This window comes from Camponotus floridanus, unplaced genomic scaffold (assembly GCF_003227725.1).
Source record: "Camponotus floridanus strain SB8 unplaced genomic scaffold, Cflo_v7.5 scaffold1, whole genome shotgun sequence".
NCBI lineage: Eukaryota > Metazoa > Arthropoda > Insecta > Hymenoptera > Formicidae > Camponotus > Camponotus floridanus.
In genome coordinates this window covers 173,998-186,883 of record NW_020229214.1, presented here as the reverse complement: position 1 = coordinate 186,883, position 12,886 = coordinate 173,998, and the positions used below count along the sequence as shown (strand labels likewise).

Here is a 12,886-nt window from a genome sequence, read left to right as displayed (position 1 = left end):
TTTGAAAATTATTAATATCTACTTTAATCCTCTTCGTTTCGGATGCGTCGAGCCACATGTATGCAACGTGGATGATAACGCGAATCTAAAGCTACTGTGTCAACAAGCAGCGAATTAAATAAGCTTAACTTATAATTAGTAATTTACTGCACTTTATTCGATTATAGCGTTACCTTTAATGCGAAAAGAGAAAGAGAAAATTTACTTAGCCGAGTTTAATTTTGAGTGGCATTGATATAACCACCTTTAGAAGCCGTATCTGTGCACATTAGTTAAAGTTAAGTGAAGGGATTTAACGTAAGTAGAGTAAGTCAATAATTCGTAGGGCTCGCTCTTTATAGGTACCGAGTTCATATTGAATCACTTGCGATTTTGTATACTTATGATCCGTCCATTTTATCGAGCTCCTCAACTTTTTCATTTATCCCTTTTTCCTCCTTTCTCTCTCCTTTGACAGAACTTTAACTCCCGGTTAGCCATAACTTCATTTTACGTTAGTGCGTTAAAAGTTGCCTCGATAATGACTCATAATCGTTTTGCGCGTCAGACATTTGAACACTAACATTTATCGAATACGGTTATATAAAATAGCGTATTGGAAAAAAATCATCCTATTAATTGACCACGCGCGGCAACATGCGCGTTTCCGTGAGTCGGTGATTCGTTACCATCGAAACGGGTCGCGGCTTCGAAGCTTTTATACGCTTCGATTCTTCCTGCCCGATGGATGGACGATCGTTACAACGACCTACCCCATTCTCGCTCGTCTATCATCGCCCAAACGTAAATACAACTCCGACATTTCATCCGGTATAATAGCGTCAACCTTTCCTCGAGCGTATGCACGTTCGGCGCATTGTTTCACGCTTAAACAAATTAGATGTGTCTACAATTTCAGAAGCGATTTGTAAATTACAATGGAAATTTCGCAGAATTATTGCTTTCAATGCTTAATATAATATTATTATGTTTTATCTTCATTTTGCACAGTTTTATCTTGAAATTGCACAGTTAATATTTTTGCTAAAGTGGAATAGAGAGAAAAAGGGTGACATTTTGAAAGCGTTTCAAGTACTTTAAAGATAGATTCTGCGATTACACGAGTTACAAAGTATCGTGTCCTGAATCAATCTGATTGGTTGACCCATATCATGTATCAAGCGATGTATGAAATGTATTTTAAAAAACAGAATTTGTTTATTTGTCGAATAATTTACGATATATCATGGTGTGAAATCCGGAAATTTATTCAAAAATTTGCTTTTGCAGTGTTTGCAAATGTTTCCATATTTTTCAAATAATTGTAAATATCTAAATCAAAATTTCAAAATAATAGATTGAGATAAATACACATTATTTGCATAACCAGCGAGGACTACAATAAAATTAAAATAAATACATTTAAATTGTCTAATACACAGTAAAAAATTGTGCGTTCATTTATTAAAATTTTCTTGTGTTACCATGTTTTGATTAGTACTTTAATGTAAAATTAATATACAACCTATATGTTACTATTTTTATAACATTTTCATGTGTCACATTTATGTCAATTTTATAACTTAACATTTTGTATATGTCTCTTAGAAATGGAATATTATGTTGAGTATTTTTAACATAATCATTTTAAACAATCAATATCTCAACATCAACGTCTCAAAGTCAGTTTAACATTCTAAGAAAAGTTTAAGTGAATCTTCAAATAATTTTGAACTTTGATATGCACAAATAATCAAATTTACTAAAATCAAATGTTTCTATTACAAATAATTTAAATTAAAATAATTACTATTATATGTTAATGTCCTCAACATTTCTTATGGGTTATTGCAACTATTTCTTCATGTAATTTTTAATTAATTTGTATATTATTTTTACATTACACTTAAAGTCACAATAACAAAAATAAATGTAAAGCATTGTGTCAATTATTTAACATTCTTAGTTTGTCAATAAGTAACATACGACGAATGAGTTTTAATTTAAAATTTAGAGTGGACTTTCTGGAACATGTAAAAAATATTATAATTAACATTTTATTTTTTACTGTGTATCTGTGATAATTGCACGTATAATATAATTACAAGTCATTCTTGATTTCCACGAACTTTAAAAACTTTAAAAGCGATAGTGAGGTTTCACGAAGAAATCGTCAACACTTTCACTGTAAAAATATACACTCTAGTACAAACTTATAAGTTTCTTTTTAGCTCTTTCTTTTATATGAGAATTTATTATAAACCTATGATAAATATTATAAATCATGAGATTTATCGAGAATTTTTCATATTTTATTTATTTCTACATCTTGAATATCATTATAAGTTCATTTACCATTATCATTGAATATTTCTCTGTCATACACATTTATACTGGAATTTAATAATTCAAATATTTTGAATGCTCAAATATACGCGCGTTGCTAATTAATTCAAATTATAGGAGTTGCACTACTGCGGATGCAACGCATTTGTGGTCGAACACACATAACCGCACCGCAACACAAGAATGAAAATATAAGAGATAGGTATCTCTCATATTAGAGAGTAATATCTATTAGAGAGTCAAAAGCGCATGAGAAAGAAATGTATATAATAGAGCGAGAAAGGATTGCGAGAGAGATATTTATCGCACAGAGGCGGCAGGAATATTATTATGCGCTGCGAAGCGAGTCCTTTTCGAGCGTCAAACAGAAATGCATTGCATATAAATTGGACGTCAAATGCGTTTGCACTAAAGCAAGTACAATTGAGAAGGCAAATAGGAAATCGAAATAGAGAGATAGAGATAGAGAAAGAAGAAAAGAGAGAGAGAGAGAGAGAGAGAGAGAGAAGAACTGAAAAGCTGAGAGTCAAATCGATTAATCGAATTAATCAAATAGATCGTTTCAAAAATACGCTAAATTGAAACTCATGCATTTTGATTTTGTATGCATTTCATCTCTTTTCATTATGTATGTCTTTAATGCCATATTAAAATAGATTAAAATGGAAATGATAATATGATTGAAAATGATAGATTGATCGATCCAAATTAACTTTTCTATTGCGTTCAAATATTTCTGTTTAGATATTTCCAACGCTTATTGGAGCACATCGTGTACATAATTTTTGAATAAACATTGTGAGACATTTATTGCAATTTTTTTTTAAATAAAAGTTTCTTCGTCCAATATTTATTTGTAATAGATGTTTAATTAAGATAATTAAATATCTATCTCAATTGTTTAAATAAAAAAGATTCAAAGGATTTAAAAATTAAATTGATTAATTAGGTATTCACACCATCAAAGAAATATATAAACACACATACATTAAACAGCATAAAATTTTTATCGATATTCTTTTAAAATAAATGAGAAAACAGTTGATAAAAATAATTATAACACCGCAACATTTTCCAATCCATGACTAATTCTCTTATGATTGTTTAACAATTTCATTACAACTCAAATAGGTCTCTCTATAGTTTCATTATTAAAAATATATCGTCAAAAATATCTTCGTGTCACATTTATTTCAGTGCGAAAATGAAAATAACTTTTAATCTGGCACGTCTTTGAAACGATTGATTCGCGGTGACGAGATGTACGATTTAGTTTTCGCATTTCCGCCTGCGAAACGCAATCTAAAGTGAACGAGAATTGCGTTATACAAACAATTCGCGCTCGTCTAGGTGCGCATCCAAGTTCGCAAAGTCATTCGCGACTCTCGGGAAAAGATTGTCGGAGCAGCAAACCCCTCTGGGTACGTCGAACAATACGTCTATCCTCGCCTCGAACTCGGAAGAAATTGTCTATATCCGAGTCCGAGTTCCGATTTCGGAGAAAGGGGAAGAAGCGATCGCGGCGAAGCTAAAACTCGGCTTCGTCGAGAGTCTCTCTCTCTCGAGGCACGTTTCGCATCGTCCCGACCTACATTCGATCGGCCGCCGCGTTCAACAACAAGCTGCTCTCACGCGGTTAGTAACCGGGAATTGAAGCCAATGTAACCGCGGTGAGATCAACTTTCGAGGCTTTGGACTTTAGCTTTGGAAATCCGATTGTCGTGAATAAGCATTAAAATTGCTTCAGGCTTTTAGCTTCACCAAGAGCTGTCCGAGATAATAGAGCCAAGAAATCTATTAAATTTATTTTACTATATTTCTGACATAATTTTATTTTAGTTAGTCATCGAAAGGAATTATTGATGAATATATAATAAATAATTATATTTATATTACTGACAATATATCACGCATGTAAGATTTTTTCAAGAATTTTTAAAAGAAGACGTGGTGCCTGAAGCTTCGATCTCTCTTATGTGTCCTACCTTTTCTACCGGTTTCAACGCTGTTGCTATCAAACGCGTCGGTCCGTCAGAACGAGCGAGAAACGTCATTCGCAGCGTGACTGCGATGCACCCCTCGACAGGAACGGTGCACCGACCGGTTCGCGAGGCGGTCACGAGGGGCGAGAAAGTCCGCGAGGAAAGCGCGCTGACCCGTTCGCCCCTCGAGAGAGAGAGATAGAGAGAGAGAGGGACGCTTGGAAAAACAACAATCCTCACCCTTATCGCATCGTCGGTGCGCACCTGCGTTTCCCCCGTCGAGGGCCTACGATACCGAGGGATCTAGAGTTTGACAGATGCCGAGGGACACAGCTGATCGCGGCCGCGTATCTCGGAGCCGCGGGGGAGAAGCGACTGACGCGACGAACCGTGCTCTTGGTCGGTCCACGAGTGACAACGAGCATTCACACATGCACCCACGCACGCATACATACGTATCGTATACACGTGTTACACGCGCATGCACATGCACGAGGCGTATCGGCCGCTCGGGGACGTAAACACGCGAAGCGATCCCGCGACGCGGTCTCGCACGCAAATACCTAAGGCTTTCCCGAATACGGGCTTGAGAGAATGAGAGGAGGAGAAGAGCACAGAAATAGAGAGAGAAGGAGAGAGACAGAGAGCACCACCCGCTCTCGCGCCCCACGTATGACTGTCGCATCGCGGTACAACAGCAGCAACGGGGTAACGATGCGCAGGAGCGCGCGAACGCCTGCGCTTCACCTTCTCCACCACCTTCCGCTCCTCCTTCTCGTCTTCCTCCTCGCGGGTTAAAGTTAAATCCCGTTGTTGTTACTGCCTCCACCTGTCTCTCTCCCTCCCTCTCTCTTTCTTTCTCTTCCCATCGGTCGATTCGCCGTTTCGATTTTGCGTCCTCCCGATATCTCGTGGAGATGAGGGTGATCGCGATACGCAATCGAGGAATAAGGGTGAGGGGATGAAAATGAGACGGAGATCGACTTCGGCGTCCCACATTAAATCTTTTTAATCAAGAGTAGAGAGACAGTCGAGTTGACTTGGACGTTTCATTTTGAACTTTAAAAAAGGGAAGATGTGATGGGACGATCGTATTTTGATATTTTATATACATATGACTTTTATACGCTCGCGACTTTGGGGTTGAAGGAAACTCTGCTGGATAAAAGTAACGCGACGTAAAAATAACTAGGGATTTAACCTTTAGGCGTATTATCAATTTTAATTATAAAAAGTCTTATTTATTCATGTACGCAATATTGTATCTGAAGGAGCGATGTTGCGAGAATCTCTAGACATTGATCGGAATTTATTATCTCAAGAGTTATGTCTGAAACTCTTGAAAATTCATTTTTCGAATTTCAAACGCAAAATATTTTCAAGTCACATAGTTTTTTAATTCTCGATCAGATCGTGTTTTCAATCATAATAATTATCTTCTCGAGATATTCTTGCCCAAACTCACGTTAAAATTTGTGGAATTATGACTAAGCGAGTTGGAAATTTCATTTCTGTACTAAAGTATGTTAAAACGAATATTCCGAGGATTTTTGATGAAAAAAGAAATTTAAAGGAAAAGAGTACTATCAGAAATCCCTAAATATATGTGGAGGAACTATAATTTGTTGTCAAAATTATAATCAATCTCAATATATATAAAAATTAAAAATTATAATATTTATTTATTTAAATTTAATAATAATTAAATTTAAATAAATAAATTTTAATAAATAAATTTATTAATAATTAAATTTTGAAACTCTTTATTTACAACATTAAAATCTATTAGAAATTTTGGTATCTATAGAAAAGAATGAAATTTAATTAATCTCTTCAGAAATATGGTCTTAATATGTAAAGTTAATATTCTGTCTTTTAAATGTCAATATTGAAACTTTTTCCATCAATACTATAGAATTTCTGATCATTACGCAAAGAAACTGAAGTTTTAATTAGAACTACATCTATTATCGAATTTTAAATTTATCACACACATGCCAATTTTATTACTGAGAAAATAATCTCAAAAAAAGAGATTAAAGATACCTTCTTTTCAATAAAAGATATTTCTTTTTATATACTAAATGACAGAGTAATAAAAATTAAAGTAGATATATCGATTTGCTATTAAACCTAAATCGCATTAATATATTATCTAATAGTATGCTCTTGAACAAAATTGTATAGATAATTTAATAGACAAGTAAAGATAAGTCAAACATAATGATATCGTAATTTAAAAAGAGTCTATCTCGCCAAAAAATCATTTTCTCAAGAAACATATTCCAGTAGAAATAAAATTTGAACACAATTGTTATCAGAATAAAATTTCTTTTTAATATAATAAATATTCCTTAGTATAACATTTTTCTTCCCCAAGCAATAAGTTTTGGGAAAAAGCTCGTAAACACAGCACACTTAAGTGTGGGATGTAAATGTAAACTATCCGTATAATTCCCCATTATCATTTATCGACAACAAAGTGTATTTGGGGTAAGATGGCTGATCGAAGTTTTAAGCTTCATCTTTAATCAAATTTAGCGTGGAACATGGTAACAAAGTGCGTATTTTTTATTAGGCATAAACTTAACTAAATTAGCATAAACTTAACTAAATATTTTCAACTATTATTTTTTTAATTATTACAATTATGAAAATTGTATTAAAATTATTTTTTTATTTATTAATTATTTAAAATATTTAAGTATTTAAATTAAATAGTCATGTTTGATTTAATATGTCGTATTTAATTTAAATACTTAAATATTTCAAGTGGAAAAATAATTTGAAAATATTAAGCCACAAGTTTACAATTTTTTTCAGTGTAAATGCGTGCGTGCATGTAAGAGGAAAAGATTCAACATCACGAAAGAAATAACAGTGGACATTTTACGTGTATGTTTAGACTGATTGTGGATCAACGATAAATTGCCGTAAAATTACACAGAGAGAAACCAGTGCAAAGTGACGTTAATTCTGAAAAATTTGCAAATACTTAACAATATATATTTATGAATTAATACCACGAACAAAAAATGGAAGATATGTTGCATCACACATTTTTTCACAATTATTACGTATTCTCTTTGAAGTATAAAGGTTTTGCGAGTTAGCTATAAGGGAGACGAAATGTTTCTTTTGCATTTCATGAAAGTCTTTGCGAAAGCTATCCAAATATCTATAAGCGCGTAATATTTTCTCCCTTCGATATTTTCTACTACCTGTATATCGTACAAGATGACATTTACAGTGCCGGTTTTCTTTACAGCTGCATGCGACGCGTACGAATCACAAAACAACTGCATAAATGACATAATTTATTCGCAAAAAAATGGGTCTTATTATCATAAAAATATTCTATTTATTTTAAATTATTATCTTGCGAATTAAGTCGTTATAGCTATAAAACATATATTTCTTTCTGTAAATATAACGACTAATCTCGAGTATAGATTATCAAGTATAATTTATGTTACCTATTGTAAGAATTCTAAATAAAATAATTAGTAACGACGCTTAATATCGTCATTTGCAATTTTTTTTGTATTTTTTTCATTTATCACCGATGACATTGCTTTATCCCAACATGTAATGTGTAACGTCCCGAGTATTAGACACCATTATATCCCTCGGAGGGATTCTTAACATCGACCGCGTATAATTACCGCCGGATCGATAGACCGCCGATATTCCTCCTTTCGCGCACGCGACCTCTTATTTTTCTTCCGTGCCGGTCAAGCTTTATACACGCGTTACACGTATGGTACGCAAAATACGATCGACTGGTTAATTAAGCGGTTGAGAAGCCGGACGGCATCGCGGCTCTTCTTTCAACGAGAATATATAAGCTTAATATACATCCCCGATAGAAACGCACGGAAAGCCCTCTTACAAGCCACCTTACACGTTCCCCGGCACGGATCGTCTCTCTCGATACTCGGTATGCTTACAAGAGAATTTTCCCAACGAAATATCCAATTACCTTGGATTAAACTCTTCGAGGTACAACGATCGCCGGCTGAGTTATCCCTGGATTGCGCTTCTCGTAATGAATTATTTCATCCCCCGTTACACTTCCGACTTGTCGATGGAAGAGCGAGGGCGAATCGACTTTGGAAGTACTCGCGTTTGTACAGACTGCAATCGATAAGAGTAATTCGAAATTTTCGCGAAACCGATTAATATCCTCGGAATATATATGGATTTAATAATAGAATAGATTAAACGGATCAGCCTGCGTAGTTTCTAAAGTTTAACAGATGATCGATGTTCAGCATTGCTAGCCAGAACAGAACAAAATATAAATTATTAAGTAATTTAACACAGTTCTTTTTTAAGACATTCGAGATTAAAAAACAGACAGAAGAATAAATAAATAAAATAAATAAAATAAATAAAATAAAATATTATATAATAAAATAATAAAGTAAGTAAAATAAATAAAATAAATATATATAAAAATATAATCTAAAATATAAAAATATAATATAAAATAAAAATATAATATGAAATATAATAATAAAATAAATAGAATAAAATAAAATAAATAAAAAAAAGACGAGTGAAGAAAAAAAACAATTTTCTAACGAGCAAATATTAACAAACCATTATTTCAAGGATGTTATTGTTCGTTAGAGGAGCATAGTACATACATCATAATCGATCATCCTAGAGTATTAGCGTTAAGAATACGACGAAGGGAAGAAAATCCGAAGCTGTTTTGTTGCATCATTAAGAAATTAATAGCACTGTGGGTTCACATGAGTTTGCTGCTTGAAGGTTAATTGACTTTGTTGCTCGAGCGACGATTTAATGGCCTGCGATCGTCTCGTCTTCCAATCTCGATCGGCTCGTAACAGAAGTTTCGCTACGTTAGCAGCAAATTATTGAGCTTCGCCGACAAACACTCGCGACGTTTGCGCAGATGCGCGATGTCTTACCGAGAGGGCTTGTGCCGTTCACCCCGTGACGGTTCTGCCCTACATCGGCCGCTGTTTTGATCCGTCGACGAATCGGTGCGTCAAAAAATACGCGTCAACTCGCGAAATGCATGCGTACGACCCACATTTAAGCCTCGGACAAAAAACCCGTGAGATTGGAAAAATTTTTATACTCGTGTGTTTTTAGAAAAGCGTCGGATTTCCTGCTTCACCCTCTTGTCGTTCTTGATAAAATATGATATATATTTTTATTTTTATTAATTTATCAATAAATATAAAAACAATTATATATACGATAATATTTTTTATCGCGTATTTGAAAGGATCACAAGTTATTGAAGAATTAAAAAATGAATATTTTTCAATTCTTTTAAGAAGTAGCTTTGCGATTCCGAGCAATTTGTATTATCGCGTGTCCAGCTCAATAATAAAATCAGCCTCACTCTGAAAAATTAGCAGAGCCCTATCAAGTATTATTCCCGCGAGTACATCTATACTCTGTTCTAATGAAAAAGAAATTGATGCCGTAATTAAAATGAAAAGAATATATGACTCACGATTCTACCAATCAAACAACTTGTCAAAAAAAGTATTTACTCTCGAGTTTCCTCAACATTAAATAATTTGAGGTGTATTACAGTTTTTTTATTTATTTCTAAAAATACAAAATCATTCATATCAATAAAAAATATTTCATATTATTATATAATTTATGTTAATACATAGATTTTTTATTGTATGTGAAAAACGATAAAAGGGTAGCCGAATGAGGAATATTGCGATTTTTTTTTACGAACATAAAGTTATATTGTCAATATAATATTGTCGCTCTCAATATCACATACTATGTCAATATGAATCATAAATGAATCGTTGAAAAAGGCATGAGCCAGGAGATATTTACTTTTCAATCAATAAGAACTGTTTGCAGTTCCTATAATATAATTTTTCTAAATTAAAAGGTTTTTCCAAAGCCTCTTGTACAGCATGTATTTTTTAAATAATTTTACAATATTATCTCTTTAGTCTTAAATCTATGAAAATTAATTCGCGTCTTTTTCGAAGCCATCAATTCAATTATTTCTACGAGAAATTCAATTCATCACGCGAATGCAATTGACCATTAATGAAACTTTAAAGACGAGATGCTTTAAATATGACATACGTATCTTCGACCACTTGTTTCTTGAGGGAATTACGCGTTTACCCTGCCACAAAGTAGATAACTTTGTGAGCCTGCACTCTTTTCTTTTAATTGCATCCTGCATCGACGTAATGCAACTCACCTACTGGGTCACTCGGAGCGACTGCTAATCGAACTATGTTATTCAATTTGTTATCCTGTTGCCCAGGACGTAAAGTGAATTAAAAAGAAAAACAAAAAGGTGCTGCGTCATGAAATCACATTTACCATGAAATACTCCCGGGTGCTACGAAACTGATAATGACACATGGCATAATTTCGCAGCACAATTGCCATGTAAATGTTTCGTACTACGTATGTATAAATATTATAATCGCTAACGTATCATCCGAATGTTATTTCAAGTGCTTCCGTTGCAAAACCGGCTATTTTAATTGCACTAATTGCAATGGTAGGAAAGTGCTGATGGCTGGGTATCTTTGATTTACGATAAGCATGTCACTCGATTGCTCGAAACAAGTAATGCGTCATGCTATTCGAGTAATTACAGGCCTGTTGCTCTGACAGCTTAGCTTAATTAACCGTAACAATTCCTTTTCCAACGCAAACTGCAGTACACTTTGTTATCCAAATAATACACAAAGCATTGTATCTTCGTCCTTTATGAATTTAATTTATAATCTTAGCGATAATTAAAAAAATATATATCATATATATAATATTCTCATTATACGAAAGTTTTTTATTTTAAAATCATATCGATCTTATTTTTTATTTTATTTTAAAATTAAAAAATTTAAATTTTACTTTAAAATTTCACCGAGATATTGGACATCGAAAGCTGAATAATTCTGCTAATCTCCACAATTTACCACACAATAAGAATTAATTAATTAATCAAAATGATTCCGAAATAAATAAAAAAAAAAGAAAAAGAAGAAGAAAACGTGCAATCGAGGATGCAAGGGCGATCTCGACGCTTTTGGGACGTTCTTGAGGATGCGACTTACAAGTCAGCACGAACGAATGAATGAGCGCTCGTCCATTGTCATTTCAGGCGATGACCGCGATCCCTCCTCGACCTCGTCGCACGTCTTACGTTGCATTAAAGCGCATCGCACATCCGGCCGGCCCCAAACGCGCGAGGGTTGATTGACCGCCGGTGGCACAGAGAGCACGGTGCACTATCGATTATACGTCTGGCAGCAGCACGTGGTGCCTGCCTTCGACTAGGCCAGTGTGCGCGCGGCCCTACGCCCTATCACGGAGGGTGGAAGGGCGAGGGTGGGCGAGGAGCACCAGCCGTTCACTCGGCGCATGTTATCGGCGCTTTAAGTGGCCCGATAAGGATCCGGTCGCTGCGAGATTCGAGCGACGTGGATATCCGGTATCTTGCCGAGACGCGAGAGTACGTCCTGCAGAAATATTTCCGCCATATATCCCGCTCGTGTTGGTATTATTAATCTTCGAAAACAATTAAACTTGTGACAATTGCAACGCAATAAACTGATACATGTATTTGTTTAAATCATCGGAATTTCTCGCTATTATGCATGTATATATTTTATATATATGTATATATATATTTATTAAAAGACACGCGAAACAAATTGATATTGGTAAAATTATTATTGGACAAATTGATATTGGTAAAATTATTATTGGACGCGACGAATTTTCACGCAGCACGTCCACTATCACTATTCTAATGATACAAGGATAATACTGATATTACCTTTCGTATTTAACTATCGATGTAGTGCTACTCTATCTCTGAGATTGAACTGACGAAATCGTAAAGAAGATCAAAGGAATGCGTCTGCGCGAGTTTCCGACTGCGATTAAACTCTTTAAAGTGTTTCATTCTGAGTGATTTTTTATCCAGAAATTATATATTTTTTGTTCACATCGGATATATGTGTTTTGGAGTAAATTGTTTAAGATATTATTGTCCCAGCTCATAATTATATAATCTTATTGTTAGTGATGATTAAATAATATAGAAATTTTTCATGGAAGATTACGGCTTTGATATAAATACATGATTAACAAACTTAAAATTAATGTATTTTTAAATAATTATTAAAACAGTGAAATATACGTTTCACTAAATTAAATTAATAATTATTAATTATTAAAATACTGAAATGAAATTTTTCTCTCAACACAAATTGCAAACTAGTTAATTATGATGATTAACAAACTTAAAATTAATGTCGAGATTGATTAATGATTGAGATTCTTGATTCTTTTTATTTTATGTATTATTACTCTTATAATAATAGATATTGAAAAAAGAAGATAATATAATCAATGGAAAAAAAAGATAGTTAATACACAGATGGTAAAATACAACAATTATAATAAACACAACAAAATTAAAATTAATTATTAAAAGAGTAAAATATTCGTTTCACTAAATTAAATTAAAAATTATTAATTATTAAAATACTGAAGTGACTTTTTCTCTCAACACAAACTGCAAACTAATTAAT

The 12,886-nt window shown here is 33.6% G+C and overlaps 1 protein-coding gene across 10 annotated transcripts in view; it reads right to left on the bottom strand.

Annotated features, from left to right (window-relative positions):
- The window catches only part of LOC105253531, a 45,696-nt gene extending 33,965 nt beyond the window's left edge, over window positions 1–11,731 (bottom strand). For 6 of the 10 annotated variants that reach the window (XM_011261621.3, XM_011261629.3, XM_011261628.3 and 3 more), the window contains exon 1: window positions 4,548–5,002. The gene's annotated coding sequence lies outside the window, so the exon portion shown is untranslated. Of the gene's footprint in view, window positions 1–4,310; window positions 4,449–4,547; window positions 5,003–11,401 lie in introns of those variants that run through there. The other 4 variants (XM_011261624.3, XM_011261627.3, XM_011261622.3 and 1 more) reach the window with 3 other exon arrangements.
- Between the last annotated feature and the right edge of the window lie 1,155 nt (window positions 11,732–12,886).